Genomic DNA, 16210 nt, shown 5'->3' with positions numbered 1-16210 from the left:
TTATGAATTGTCCCAGCCCTTTTTTTATATATCTTGTTTAGAGATAGGGTCTCACCAAGTTCCTGAGGCTGGCTTTGAATTCATGATCCTCCTGCCTCAGTCTCCTGAGCTGCTGGGATTACAGGCATGCATTTCCATTTTAATTAAAATATGGAAACAGCCTCAGAGTAGAAGTGATTGCTCAAGGCCCACAGTTGATATCGTAGCTAGAATTTTAGTACAGGCAGCCCTGCTACAGATTCTCTGTTCTTAGCCAGGGATTGCCAATTTTTTCATTAAATGGTCTGATAGGAAATGTTTTAGGCTTGACAGGCTATATGGTTTCCATTGCAACTACTCAATTCTCCTGTTGTACTAGAAAAGCAGTTATAAACAATACATTAATGAATGGGTGTGGCTGTGTTGCAATAAAACTTTACCCAAACAGACTAAGGTCAAGATGTAGTCTGTGTTCTATAATTTGTCCAAACACTGCTTTTAACTCTTATGAAAGTATGTCTCATTGTTAGGGATTAATTATTCTCAAGTAACCGAGGTGCTTTCCACAGGAGACATACAATACACTTAGTCTTATAAAATACCTAGAGAAGTCGGGTACAGTGGTGCATACTTGTAATCTCAGTGGCTCTGGAGGCTGAGACACGAGGATCACAAGTTCAAAGTCAACCTCAGCAACTTAGCAAGGCTCTAAACAACTCAGTGAGACCCTGTATTAAAAAAAATATATCTATATCTGTCTATATCTATCTGTATCTGTCTATATCTGTCTATATATCTATATACGGGCTGGGGATGTGGCTCAGTGGTTAAGTGTCCCTGGGTTCAAACCCCAGTACCAAAAAAAAAAAACAAACCAAGTGAGAAGGACAATTAATATTCATAATCTTCTTTCAGTTTTTTTCTTTTTATTCATTCTTTTTAGCTATATATAACATTGGGATTTATTTTGACATAAAAGCATGGAATTTAGTTTGCTCTAATTCAGTCCCCAGTACTTCTTCTTTCTCTCCCTTCCTCCATTTCCCTGTTCCCTTCCCTCTATTCTACTGATCTTTTTTTTAATAGTTGTAGATGGATACAATACCTTTATTTTTATTTATTTATTTTTATATGGTGCTGAGGATCAAACTTAATGCCTCACACATGCCAGGTGAGTGCTCTACCACTGAGCAACACCTTAGCCCTCTATTCTACTGAGTTTTTGCTATTTGCTTTTTTTTTAAAGTGTGTTGTGGATATACATTATGATGAGATTCATTGTGGTATAGTCATATGTTTACATAGGAAGTTAGGTCAGATTCATTCTATTGTTCTTCCCTTATACCATCCCTTGTTTTTCCTCCTCAATCCCCTTTATCCTATTCACTGATCTTTCTTCTATTTTGATGGAATCTACCCCTTTACCCTTTCTCCCTTTCTTCTACCTCTCTTTTTTAAAAAATAGTTTTTAGTTGTTGATGGACCTTTATTTTATTTATTCATATGTGGTGCTGAGAATCGAACCTAGTGCCTCACACATGCTAGGCAAGCCATTTCCACTGAGCTACAACCCCAGCCCATCTTGTCCCTCTCTTTTTTTGTAGACTTTTTTTTAAATTGTTGATACATCTTTATTTGATGTATTTGTTTCTATATGCGGTGCTGAGGATTGAAGCAGTGCCTCACACATGCCAGGCAAGTGTGCTACCACTTAGCCACAGCCCCAGCCTCCCCTTTTTTGTGGTACTGGGGATTGAACCCAGGGCCTTGTGCATGCCAGGCAAGCACTCTACCAACTGAGCTATGTCCCAGCCCTCCCTCTCTTTATTTTGGACTAGCTTCTGTATATATGATGAAACATTCAATCTTTGATTTTGGGGTCTGGCTTATTTCACTTAGCATGATAGTCTCTATTTCCATTCATTTAATAGCAAATTTCTCAATTTCATTCTTCTTTTTGGTTGAGTAATACTCCTTAAAAATATGAAATGCTTCACTAATTAATGTATTATTCTTGTGCAGGGCCCAAGCTAATCTTCTCTGTATTGTTCCTATGTTAGTATATATGCTGCCAAAGTGAGCACATAAACTTTTTAAAATGAAAAAGTATTTCTATCTGTATCTACAATATCACTATATGGGTGCTTGGGTGTACATGGGGCTGCCCAGGAGGAAATGGTGTGTGTATATGTGTTTGGATGTGTGTTTAGGTACACAGTTATGTGTGCATGTGTTTGGTGTATATAATTTCAGTAGGTCTTTTTACTTTTCTCAATATATGAACAAACAATAGAGTAGAGGCAGGGGATGAAGGAGGAAGAACAAGGGGAGGGAAAGTATAAGAACTGGGGAGTGAAGTTGACCATATTATGATATGTATGAATACAACACAATGCATTCATTTTTTGGAGGGTACTTTAACACTGATGTAATACCCCTAGCCCTTTTATTTTTATTTTGAGGCTGGGTCTCCCTAAATTACTGAGGCTGGCTTTGAACTTACAATCCTCCTGCCTCAGCCTCCCAAGTTGCTAGGATTACAGGTGTGTGCTACCACACCTGGCCATTTCATGTTTATTTATAACTATAATGTGCCAATTAAAAATAAATAGGAAGGGCTGAGCATGCAACTCAATTGTACAGCCCTTTCCTGGTGTGTGTGAGGCACTGGATTTGATCTTCAGCACTGCATAAAAATAAATAAATAAAATCAAGGTATTTTGTCCATCTACAGCTAAAAAATTAAAAAAAAAATAGGAAGACCAATAGAGCAGAGGAAGGGGACTCGGGGAGTGAGGATGGGAAGGAAAGTAGAAGTACTGTGGACCAAAATGGAGCAAACTGTGATATGCATTTATGAACATGTCAAATGAACTCCATTATGTATGACTATAATGTACTAATAAAAACATTTTAAAAAGGCACATTAAAATGTTAACTGGCTATCTCTTGGTTTGACTTAGTGGATGTTTTGAACTTTTTTCTATAATTGTGATGAATTTTCTAATTTTTCTATAATGAATATTTATTACTAAAGGGAATCGGTACAAATCAAAATTATAAGATAATCAAATTTATTTTCTGTGAAGGAGACAGAGGAGAAGAGTGGAGAAGGCACACCATTGCATAAAAGCTAGGACCAGGAGAAACAGACCGCTCAGGCACCTTCCAAGGTTCAACACATAGGACAATTAGAAATGTTTCTTATCAGTTCCATATTTATCCTCATTGCCTTATCTGTAAAAGTGAATCTGAGCTCTTTAAATAGATTTCCTCTTTACCCATCATGTTAAGTTTTGTTAGATGGCACTAAAGAGACATTAGAAGAGGAAAGCTTTTTGTTTCCTGACCCTATGTGCTCCCTCCAGGGCAAGTGGCTTCCCCAGTGTCCAGCTCCTTTAATGTGGGTGGCTTCCCCAGTGCCTGGCTTCTACAGGGCATGAGGTCTAGCAGCTGTCAGCTAAAAGACTTTCCTTGGCCACTGCCCTCTTTCATAGTAGAGTGCCTCTGATAGGACACTACCTGTGAACTTAATGAGAAAGAATTTCTGGCAATTTCCAGAGGGCAGATTTCTAGCAAGTTTTCTTGCCATTCAGTTAGCTATGCCTATGCCTTCTTTATCAATGCCTGGATCTTAGCCCTGGTGCAGAGGTGAGGGTATAGGGGAGTAGGAGTCAGAGGAACTTTTCTTTGGGTGCTGTTTCTTAGCCTTAGGGTTAGTGGTTGTACCTATATATGTAATAACAAGATATCCTTTATTATCCTGATCACCTGTTTTAGTTAATAATTCCTTGATTTTTTCTTTGTTAAAATAGTTGCATCATTTTTTCTCCTTATGAATACACTAGGGCACTGAACCTGGCTGCTTAGGTCTAGAAACATCATGCTTTTCTTTGTCAACCAAGAGGAAGGCAACTTCAACAGGAAAGTGCACATATACCTTTCTGACAGTCATAGAAGGGCTGAATCCAGTAGGTTTATAATCCAGAATTAAGTGTCATTGCTTTCTTCTGAGCTTCATGAAGCTGCTTTCAGACTCTCCTCTTCATATTTCATATTGCATAATTGATATGGACTTTATACCTTCAAGTTAGTGTCATACATAAATATCTTTTTCTAATATAGCAAAGTTATATAGTAGCATGTATAGATTTGGGCTATAAAGATCTGTTTGAATTCTGGCCTAACCATTTAGAAGCTATTTGACCTTATAAACTAGTAAATAAACTAGTTTTTCTGAGTCAGTTCAATTTTTCTCTTATGTAAACTTTGGGACAATAGTAACTACTTAAAAGTTTTTGTAGTTGTTAATGATTAAGAACAATGAATATAAACATTCTAATATGGTGCTTCATACATAACAATTGTGTTGTACAAATATAATATAAACTGCAGCTACTAGCCTTGGGGTAGTGGTTGTTCCTATATATGTACTAGTAGTAAAATATCAGTAATTATTCAGTGTGTATAGAGCATTATATTCTAAATAGTTGAAGAGAAAACAAGGGAGAAGCAAGAGTTATGATCTTAATGCTGAAACCAAACATTTGTTAGGAGCAGATGGTAACCTGTCAGTATAAAAGAATCTTTTCCTAGTCCTATTTCTTCTCAGAAAGTTCCACATCTGCAGCCTTTAATTGGGCAGTGAAAAGTCAGGATGGAGTCCAGGAGTAGGTATTGAGAGCATCACTGGTCCTGTTTGTTAGGTCTTTATCCAGCACACTGGGCTGATGTGTAAGTGAGAGGGTCTGGATCTTTTTTTAAAAAATATTTTTCTAGTTGTAGATGGACAAAATATCTCTATTTATTTATTTTTAGGTGGTGCTGAGGATCAAACCCAGTGCCTCACACATGCGAGGCAGGCACTCTACCTCTGAGCTACAGCCCCAGCCCTGAGGGTCTGGATCTTAACTTTTAACTTTATAGCACAAGTAACTCCAAATTGGATAATGATCATATGATGCCAATAGTCACATCTCCTGCTGCTCTGTGTAAGTATTTTAATGCTAATTCAGATTACCATTGCTCCTTGGGAATAAAGAGAAGGCTAATTTGATATGCAAACCAGGGTGTATGTGTTTGGAGAATAGTATGTGTCTTTTAGCTGGGCTCCTGCTGTGACTGAGCCTTCTAAAATAAAACCAAATGTGCATATTACTTGGCTTTCTTCTCTTATATGTGACATAAGAGATTCCAGTTCTTGCCTGGGACACCATGTCCTGGCTGAGCTTCTGGTGTGTCATATCTGCCTCTGTGTCTGTCTCTGTACTTGTCAGCAACATTCATGAGTGAAGGAATGAGCTAAAATGAAAGTGATTTCTGTAGTTGAAGTTCTGGTAATGACCTTTACCAGCTCTGGCTAAGTAGGTTATGCCTGGATGGGACTGGTCTTCTGTGCAGATAGAGTATGTGGTATTCTTTGGATTAAGTTATTGAAGACTCCTGTGAACATTGACTACTTGATCTGGTTTAAGATTCTGTGAGCAATGCAAACAAACCAATTCATTTTGATCATCAGAAGACTGAGGTGAATGCTATAGGTTTTATAGATGAGAAAACTGAAGCTCACGTTAAGGGATTTATTACTATTTATATAGTTAATAATTAGAGTTTATTCAATGAAGATTTTCTATAGCATCTGTGTGCCCAATACTTTCCAAGAGGTAGGGATATAGCAGAAACCCAGAGAGAAATATCCCTGCCTCCAAGGAGCTTACATTTATAATGGTTAAAGGACAACAAGAATTTAAATAATACATATAGTGAAAAGTGCTAAAGAGATCTATAAAATAGAACAGGGGTGCAAAGAGTATGTGTGTTGGATTGCAGCTTAGACAGGGTGATCAGAAAAGTCCTCACTGAGTAGGTGGCATTTGAGCAGAGCTCTGAAGGAGGTAAGGGATTAAGCCATGAGTATATGTATAGGGAAGAGCATGCCAGGCAAAGGGATCAGAATGTTTCAAAGGTGTGAATGCAGAAATATGCCTGGTATGATCAAGAAACAGCAAAAAAGTTAGCAAAACTGGAGCAGAAGGGACAGCAGATAACAGTAGTCCAATTATGTAGGACCTTATAGCTACTGTAGAGATTTGGCTCTTACTGAGAATGGAGAGTTTTGACAGAGATGTGCTATGATCTGACTTGTTTTATTTTGTTATTTTTATTTACTTATTTTTTTAGTACTGAGGATTGAATCCAGGGGTGCTTTACCACTGAGTATATCCCCAGTCCTTTTTGTTTTTGTTATATTGAGAGAAGGTCTTGCTAAGTTGCTCAGGTTGGTCTCAAACTTGTGATCCTCCTGTCTCAGCCTCCTGAATCACTGGACATGGGCCACTGTACTTTGCTGACTCTTGCTTTAAAAAAATCAACTTTAAGAATCAACTGGGATTAAGAGGTTCTAACAAGGGGCTGGGGTTGTGGCTCCGTGGTACAGCACTTGCCTAACCTGTGTGAGGCACTGGGTTCCATCCTCAGCACCATGTAAAAATAAATTTTAAAAAGGTATTTTTTAAAAACAAAGAATACTTAAGCTATGATTCAAACTAGGTGGCACATGCCTGTAATCCCAGTATCATGGGAGGAGCCCACAGAAGGAGAGGCCTGCTTGCTTCATAGCAACCAGGGAGAAAAACACCCCAAAAAATTTAAAAGAAAATTTAAAAACAGGGACAGGTTCCCTATATTCTCTTCAAGAACTTTCCCATTGTCCTAACTTCTTTCAACTGGGCTCCTCTTCCTAAAGTTTTCCCTACCTCCCAGAAATGCTAAGAGCTGGAAACCAAGCCTTTAATACAGGGCCTTTAGGGTACATTTAAAATAACAATCAAAAATCTCTATGAAACTATGTCTATTCAGAGTTTTTGCTCATTTTATAGTGAGATTATTTGTTTCTTTGTTTTTGAGTTGTAGGAGTCCCTGGTATATTTTGGATATTAACCCCTTATTGGATATATTGCTTACAAACATTTTTGCCCAATCTGTAGGTTATCTTTTTATTCTGTAGGTTATTTCCTTTGCTGTACAGGATTTTAGTTTGATGTAATCCCATTTGTCTATTATTATTTTTGTTTTTATTTTTAGAACTCGGGAGCATGAACATTAAGCTACATCCCTAGTCCTTTTTATTTTTAATTTTGAGACAGGTTCTCCCTAAATTGCCGAGGCTGCCCTTGAACTTGCCATCCTCCTGCCTCAACCTCCCCAGTTGCTGGGATTACAGATGTGCACCACCATACAAGCCAATTTTTGCTTTTATTGCCTGTGCTTTTGGTGTCTTACCCAAGAAATCATTGCCAAGGGCAATGTCAAGAAGCTTTTCACCTGTTTTCTTCTAGGAATTTTCCAGTTTCACATTTTACATTTAAGACTTTAATCCATTTGGAGTTGATTTTTGTTTGGTGTGAGATAAGGGTCCATTTTCATTCCTTGGCATGTGAATATCTAGTTTTCCCAGCAAATTTATAAAAGAGACTGTCCTTCCCCCATTGTATATTCTTGGCACTCTTGTTGAAGATCTTTTGACTACATATGTGTCTGTTTATTTCTCGGCTCTTTATTCTGTTCCATTAGTCTCTGTCTTGATTTTTTTTTTTAATTAAAGGGACTAGGAAAGGGTCTGTGTAAGGGAGGGATGCTGATGCTTAAGCTTCATTAGCTTCACAAGGAACTGCCTCTGACTGAGTTACTATGGTTTCATTGTATGCCCTGAAAACAAAGCGATGAATAATTTATAGTAATTAGTTTTAACATCTAGACTATTCTAAAGTTTCTCTCTGGTTTTCTTTCTTATCTCCTCCAAACTTCCCAGTATACATTGGCGCGCGCGCGCTCGCTCGCTCTCTCTCTCTCTCTCTCTCTCTCTCTCTCTCTGTGTGTGTGTGTGTGTGTGTGTTTGTTGCTGGGGATCAAACCCAGAGCCTTGTGCAAACTAGGCAAGACTCCACTACTGAGCCACATCCTCTGCCCTCATTTGCTTTCTGTTGCAACTTTCCATTGGCTGCAGGAGATGATCTATTGTATTAGGCATGAGAATCATTTGGTGGGAGGGGAATACAAAATGCAGATGCTATGGTGCCATCCCTGAACCTACTGAGTCAAAGTCACTGAGATTTTTATGTAAAATCCTTCATTTAAAGTCTCTCCAGTTTATTGTGATGCAGATAGCCACACTTTAGTAGTAGGTAATGGACTATGGCCAAAACACCTTAATATGGGATATCATCCATACAGGGTATTGGTCTAGCTGAACTTCTCAGCCCCATTTTTCCTATTCTTCAATGTAGACCCTTCCCAAATATGCCTTGTGCATTCTTGACTGTTCCTTGATGAATTTGTTTCTCTGAATGATAGCCTTTTCTTAAATTCTAGTTCAGGTCTAGTCTCTTTCTTGATGCCTTTGCTTAACAAACAGCCCACAGAGATCTCTCTAGGCTCCATGCTTCAAGAATACTCATCAGCAACCTTGTCATATTTATTGCATTGTTTTTACTTCTAAGTCATGTCTGTTAACTAGACCAAGAAATATCTCTGGGCAAGGTCCATTTCTTTAACTTTTTGCATCCCCAGGGATCTTTCTTGCCTAACACATAGCAGACAGAAAAACCAAAAGTAGGCAGCATGAAGAGTTATGTCCATAATGGACTACATTTCTTGCCCCTTATATTCTCATTTAGTAGAGCATAACAAATTCCCAAACAACTGCTTTTCAATGAACCACACAAATTTGGTTCATAAATACCAGTTCCAGAAATACATTGAAAATAAAAAACTTTTTGGCTCAGATGCTCATGACACATGAAGATATTCTGTGATATACTACTGGATACTGGCTGCTGTTTTAGTATATATTCCAGGAATCAATTTATTTACTGCTATGATTTTTATATTTTTATCTAAGGTTATATTTTTATATTTTGTTACCTTTAAGGGAGTTTATTTGCATGCTGAAATAGTGCTCTCTTAGATTATTTGGAAAAGAAACACCATCACCAAAGTATGGTCAGCCATCTGTATCCATGGGCTCCGTATTCATGAACTCAAACACATTCAGGAAATATTTTTAAAAATTGCATCTGCACTGAACATTTACAGACATGATTATTGTCATTATTCCCTAAACAATACAGTGTATTGACTATGTAACTTTTATTGTGTTAAGTATTTCAAGTAATGTACAGATGATTTTAAAGTAGACAGGAAATGAGTAGGTTATATGTGCTCTATTATGTGCCATTTTATTTCAGATCCTTCAGCATTTGTGGATTTTGGTATCTATGGATGGTGGGGTGGAGTCCTAGAACCAATCCCAAGAGGATACTGAGGGAGAGCTATATACCTAAAGATTGCACTGGGATCTGCAAATTTTGATGTGATACTTATTAGGGTTTAAGATAAGATGGTATCTTATTGGAGATTGAACCCAGGGCTTTGTGCATGTGAGGCAAGCACTCTACCAAGTGAGCTATATCCCCAGCCCTAAGATAAAATGGTTTTAGAGTTAGTCTTTCAGCTGTCCAGAAAGGAATGAATATAATATTTACATATGTAAAGATGGAAATATTTGGGGCTGGAGTTGTAGCTCAGTGGTAGAGTGCTTGCCTAGCACATGTGAGGCACTGGGTTCAATTCTAGGCACCACATTAAAAAAATAAATGAGGGGGGGAAAAGAAGATGGCGGCGAAGGGACTGCATCACCCCAGGGCGCCGCGTCACTAAGTGGGAGAAAGACAATGCAAAACGGCTGAAGGATATCTTTGGGAAGTTTCAGTGAAATTGAGGTGCTCCAGAATCTAGTGGACAGATTTCCATCGTGCGAAGTTCGGCTCTGAGAGCTCCATTTCCCCGCACGGAGGGTCGCATAGCCTGACAGGCAATCGCCCGGAGGCTGGATTCTGTGGCGCGTGCCGGGGAGCGGCAGGGTGCTGGAGCGGGGGAACAGCGATACGGATCCAGGGGGGCTCCCGCCAGTGGTACATCGGAGCCCTTAGTGCTGAGTTCCGGCTTTGAAACAGAGGAGAGAAGCGGCCCAGTTTGGTTCCAGACACCGGTCGGCGGACCACAGTGGAGGACAGCAGCCGCCATTTCGGAGAGATGATGTAATCATCCCCGTGTTCTACTGATCTCAGCCCATTCAACTACGGAACAGGTGATTTCAGGCTGGTATTTGCCTGCGTCTAGCAGACAGATTTCTTGCTCAGGCTCAGGACTGGGGATCTTGTGGAGAATACTCCTAGGGGCTCGTGCCTGGCAAGGCGTGCGCCGGGCAATGAGCAGCTGGATTCTGGTTCCCGGGGCTAACCTGGCCCAGGTCTGAGGAAACTGCGGAGACTGCCGGTGGAGGCCAGCTCCAAGTGGAGCGCGCGCTGAGCTTGGGGCGACTGAGTTCTGACTCCCGGAACAGTTTTGGCCTGGGGCTGGGGAACCCGTGGGGGTCGCTCGCTGGAGCCAGCTCCCAGCGGAGAGTGTATCGGGATCGGAGAGGCGGGGTCTGGCTACCGAAGCTGCTTTGGCCCAAGGCTAGGGAACCAGCGGTGACTGCTTCTCAATCAGGGTCCGTCGGGGTGTTGTAGGGGCAGAGTGGAGCTTCCTCCTGCGCCCAGAGCAGGCCAAGTGACCCGCCGGCGTGGTACCATGACACCCCAAACGCAGCTGGGGCTGAAGAGAGCAGCCGCCCACGCCTAGAATAGGACCAGCGATTCCGCGGCGCAGTAGCCAAGTAACCTCATTTGGAGTAGGGGCTGTGCGGAGCTGCCATCCGAGCAAGCAGGGCAGGCAGACCTGCCGCCAACTGGCAAGACAGGCCAGGTAGCTTGCCAGCGTGGTGGACACGTAAAACCGAGGCAGTCGCGTCACACTGGTTGGAGTGGGGGTGGAGCAGGGTCGCCCCCCGGGTCCGGAGGGGGCTCAGCGACCCATTGGAGAGGTAGTCAGGTACCCCCATTGGGAGTGGGGGCTGTGCAGAACTGCGACCCACCGGCCTAGAGGTCTGCCAGCGCGGTAGACTCGTCACACCAATTGGAGTGGGGGCCCAGCTGAGCCGCCACCCACATCCAGATCAGGACCAACGATCCCAGGGCGCGGTAGTTACGTTACCACAATTGGAGTGGGGGCAGAGCAAAGCCACCACCAGTGCCCGCAGCGGGGGCAGACCTGCGACCGATCAGCGGGGTAGACAGACCACCATAATTAGAGGAGGAGCACAGCCAATACCCGCCCAGCAAGGGAGACTTCCCAACTATACAAGAGCAACATAAATAAATAGGGGGTAAATTTCAAAAACACAACAGTGGCACCAAGCAGAAAGAAACACCAGCAGTATGAAAAGACAAGGAAAGAAAGGACCACAAGTAATGCAGGTCAACTCAACTTTAGAAGAGGTAATAGCTGCAACAGATGGAATGTCAGATAAAGACATCAGGATTTATATGCTTCAGATGATCTGGAGTCTCAAGGAAGACATGAGACAGCAAAATCAGACAATGAAAGATCACATTGACAAACAAATCCAGGAAGTAAAAGATCAATTTCACAGGGAGATAGAGGTAATAAAAAACAAACAAATAGAAATTCTAGAAATGCAGGAATCTATAAACCAACTTAAAAACTCAATTGAGAATACTACCAGCAGAGTAGATCACTTAGAAGAGAGAACATCAGACAATGAAGACAAAGTATTTCAACTGGAAAAGAACATAGACAGCTCAGCAAGTCTGCTAAGAAACCATGAGCAGAATATCCAAGAATTATGGGATAATATCAAAAGACCAAATTTAAGAGTCATTGGGATACAGGAAGGCACAGAGCTCCAAACCAAAGGAATAAAAAGTCTATTCAGTGAAATAATACGAGAAAACTTCCCAGACTTGAAGAATGAGACAGAATCCCAAATCCTAGAAGCCTACAGGACGCCGAATGTGCAAAATCATAAGAGATCCACACCTAGACACATTATAATGAAAATGTCCAACATACAGAATAAGGAGAGAATTTTAAAAGCTGCAAGAGAAAGAAAGCAGATTACATTTAGGGGTAAACCAATCAGGATAACAGCTGATCTCTCAACACAGACTCTGAAAGCTAGAAGATCCTGGAATAACATATTTCAAACACTGAAAGAAAATGGGCTCCAACCAAGAATCATGTATCCGGCGAAATTAAGCTTCAGATTAGAAGATGAAATTAAAACCTTCCACGATAAACAAAAGTTAAAAGAATTCGCAGCTAGAAAACCATCTCTTCAAAAAATCCTTGGCAAAACATTACAGGAAGAGGAAATGGAAAATAACATTGAAAACCAACAATGGGAGGTAGGACAGTAAAGGGGGGAAAGTTGCTGGCAGCTGCCGGCTGATGATTGGCTCACAGTGGCCCCAGCAACATCTAGCTGATTGGCTCCTCTGCGGCGATGTTCATTGGGCTGTTTCCCTGCCCTTCAAGCTGCCAGCTGATGATTGGCTCACAGTGACCCCAGCAACATCTAGCTGATTGGCTCCTCTGCAGTCATGTTCATTGGGCTGTTTCCCTGCCCTTCAGACTACGGAACTGCTCATTGGGGGACTTCTTTGGCTCCGCCCACGCGACCCAGCCAATCGGCCTCAAGAGCAGGAGGATTGTGGGAGGTGGTGTGGTTTGTGTGGGGAGAGGCTTCTGGAAGCCGGTGGTGGCAGTTGGGCTCTGAGGGTTTTCCTGAGGAGCTGTTTTGTTTGGCGTTTGTAGTTTTAAAAATAAAGTTTGTTTCTTTTGACAAGTGGCTCCTGAATTGTGCCCAGCCAGACTGCGGTGCTGATAACGCCAAGGTCGCGGGTTCGTTCCCCGTACGGGCCACCAAATGCCGCAGTCTGGCTGGGCACAATTCAGGAGCCACTTGTCAAAAGAAACAAACTTTATTTTTAAAACTACAAACGCCAAACAAAACAGCTCCTCAGGAAAACCCTCAGAGCCCAACTGCCACCACCGGCTTCCAGAAGCCTCTCCCCACACAAACCACACCACCTCCCACAATCCTCCTGCTCTTGAGGCCGATTGGCTGGGTCGCGTGGGCGGAGCCAAAGAAGTCCCCCAATGAGCAGTTCCGTAGTCTGAAGGGCAGGGAAACAGCCCAATGAACATGACTGCAGAGGAGCCAATCAGCTAGATGTTGCTGGGGTCACTGTGAGCCAATCATCAGCTGGCAGCTTGAAGGGCAGGGAAACAGCCCAATGAACATCACCGCAGAGGAGCCAATCAGCTAGATGTTGCTGGGGCCACTGTGAGCCAATCATCAGCCGGCAGCTGGGAGTTTGCTGGCAGCTGGAAGTTTTCTGGGGCCCCTTTGGCTGTGGCTCTCAACAAAAGTAGTCAAAGAGGATAACAAATCAGGGTTAGTAACATCAATAAACAAATTATGGCTGGAAGAACAAACCATATCTCAATAATAACCCTAAATGTTAATGGCTTAAACTCACCAATTAAGAGACACAGGCTAGTTGAATGGATCACAAAACAAGACCCAACAATATGCTGCCTGCAGGAGACGCATTTGATAGGAAAAGATATACATAGACTGAAGGTGAAAGGTTGGGAAAAATCATATCACTCATATGGACTGCGGAAACAAGCAGGAGTGTCCATACTCATATCAAATAAAATAGATTTCAAGCCAAAGTTAATCAAAAGGGATAAAGAGGGACACTACATACTGCTCAAGGGAACCATACACCAACAAGACATAACAATCATAAATATATATGCCCCAAACAACGGGGCTGCTATGTTCATCAAGCAAACTCTTCTCAAGTTCAAGAGTCTAATAGACCACCATACAATAATCATGGGAGACTTCAACACACCTCTCTCACCACTGGACAGATCTTCCAAACAAAAGTTAAATAAGGAAACTATAGATCTCAATAACACAATTAACAATCTAGACTTAATTGACATATATAGACTATACCACCCAACATCAAGTAGTTACACTTTTTTCTCAGCAGCACATGGAACCTTCTCAAAAATAGACCATATATTATGTCACAGGGCAACTCTTAGACAATATAAAGGGGTAGAGATAATACCATGCATCTTATCTGATCATAATGGAATGAAACTGAAAATCAATGATAAAAGAAGGAAGGAAAAATCAAGCATCACCTGGAGAATGAACAATAGGTTGCTGAGTGATCAATGGGTTTTAGAAGACATTAAGGAGGAAATTAAAAACTTCCTAGAGTTAAATGAAAACACAGACACAACATATCAGAATCTATGGGACACATTGAAAGCAGTTCTAAGAGGAAAATTCATTGCTTGGAGTTCATTCCTCAAAAAAAGAAAAAACCAACAAATAAATGATCTCATACTTCATCTCAAAATCCTAGAAAAAGAAGAGCAAAACAACAGCAAAAGAAGTAGAAGGCAAGAAATAATTAAAATCAGAGCTGAAATTAATGAAATTGAAACAAAAGAAACAATTGAAAAAATTGACAAAACTAAAAGCTGGTTCTTTGAAAAAATAAATAAAATTGACAGACCCTTAGCCATGCTAACGAAGAGAAGAAGAGAGAGAACCCAAATTACTAGCATACGGGATGAAAAAGGCAATATCACAACAGAGACTTCAGAAATACAGAAGATAATCAGAAATTATTTTGAATCCTTATACTCCAATAAAATAGAAGATAGTGAAGGCATCGATAAATTCCTTAAGTCTTATGATCTGCCCAGATTGAGTCAGGAGGATATTGACAACCTAAACAGACCAATAACAATAGAGGAAATAGAAGAAACCATCAAAAGACTACCAACTAAGAAAAGCCCAGGACCGGATGGGTATACAGCAGAGTTTTACAAAACCTTTAAAGAGGAACTAACACCAATACTTTTCAAGCTATTTCAGGAAATAGAAAAAGAGGGAGAACTTCCAAATTCATTCTACGAGGCCAACATCACCCTGATTCCGAAACCAGACAAAGACACTTCAAAGAAAGAAAACTACAGACCAATTTCTCTAATGAACCTTGACGCAAAAATCCTCAATAAAATTCTGGCGAATCTGATTCAAATACATATCAAAAAAATTATACACCATGATCAAGTAGGATTCATCCCTGGGATGCAAGGCTGGTTCAATATACGGAAATCAATAAATGTTATTCACCACATCAATAGACTTAAAAATAAGAACCATATGATCATCTCGATAGATGCAGAAAAAGCATTCGACAAAGTACAGCATCCCTTTATGTTCAAAACTCTAGAAAAATTAGTGATAACAGGATCATACCTCAACATTGTAAAAGCAATCTATGATAAGCCACAGGCCAGCATCATTCTGAATGGAGAAAAATTGAAGGCATTCCCTCTAAGATCTGGTACAAGACAGGGATGCCCTCTTTCACCACTTCTGTTCAACATAGTCCTCGAAACACTGGCCAGAGCAATTAGACAGACGAAAGAAATTAAAGGCATAAAAATAGGAAAAGAAGAACTTAAATTATCACTATTTGCAGATGATATGATTCTATACCTAGCAGACCCAAAAGGGTCTACAAAGAAGCTATTAGAGCTAATAAATGAATTCAGCAAAGTGCCCGGATATAAGATCAACACGCATAAATCAAAGGCATTCCTGTATATCAGCGACAAATCCTCTGAAACGGAAATGAGGAAAACTACTCCGTTCACAATATCCCCCCCAAAAATAAAATACTTGGGAATCAACCTAACAAAAGAGGTGAAAGATTTATACAATGAAAATTACAGAACACTAAAGAAAGATATAGAAGAAGACCTTAGAAGATGGAAAAATATACCCTGCTCATGGATAGGCAGAACCAACATCATCAAAATGGCGATATTACCAAAAGTTCTCTATAAGTTCAATGCAATGCCAATCAAAATCCCAACAGCATTTCTTGTAGAAATAGATAAAAGAATCATGAAATTCATATGGAATAATAAAAGACCCAGAATAGCAAAAACAATGCTAAGCAGGAAGTGTGAATCAGGCGGTATAGCGATACCAGACTTCAAACTATACTACAGAGCAATAGTTACAAAAACAGCATGGTACTGGTACCAAAACAGGCGGGTGGACCAATGGTACAGAATAGAGGACACAGTAACCAATCCACAAAACTACAACTATCTTATATTTGATAAAGGGGCTAAAAGCATGCAATGGAGGAAGGATAGCATCTTCAACAAATGGTGCTGGGAAAACTGGAAATCCATTTGCATCAAAAAGAAGCTG

At 40.7% G+C, this 16210-nt stretch overlaps 2 non-coding genes across 2 annotated transcripts; both read right to left on the bottom strand.

Moving 5' to 3' along the window:
* Positions 1–1717: 1717 nt before the first annotated feature.
* On the bottom strand, positions 1718–1790 carry Trnaa-ggc (transfer RNA alanine (anticodon GGC)). Its single transcript has one exon. It is a non-coding gene; the product is annotated as a tRNA-Ala (tRNA).
* Positions 1791–1956: 166 nt separating this feature from the next.
* LOC113175294 (U6 spliceosomal RNA) lies at positions 1957–2063 on the bottom strand. The gene has a single exon (XR_003299954.2). It is a non-coding gene; the product is annotated as a U6 spliceosomal RNA (small nuclear RNA).
* Between the last annotated feature and the right edge of the window lie 14147 nt (positions 2064–16210).

This window comes from Urocitellus parryii, chromosome X (genome assembly GCF_045843805.1).
Source record: "Urocitellus parryii isolate mUroPar1 chromosome X, mUroPar1.hap1, whole genome shotgun sequence".
NCBI lineage: Eukaryota > Metazoa > Chordata > Mammalia > Rodentia > Sciuridae > Urocitellus > Urocitellus parryii.
This window is presented reverse-complemented; position numbering and strand designations above follow the sequence as displayed.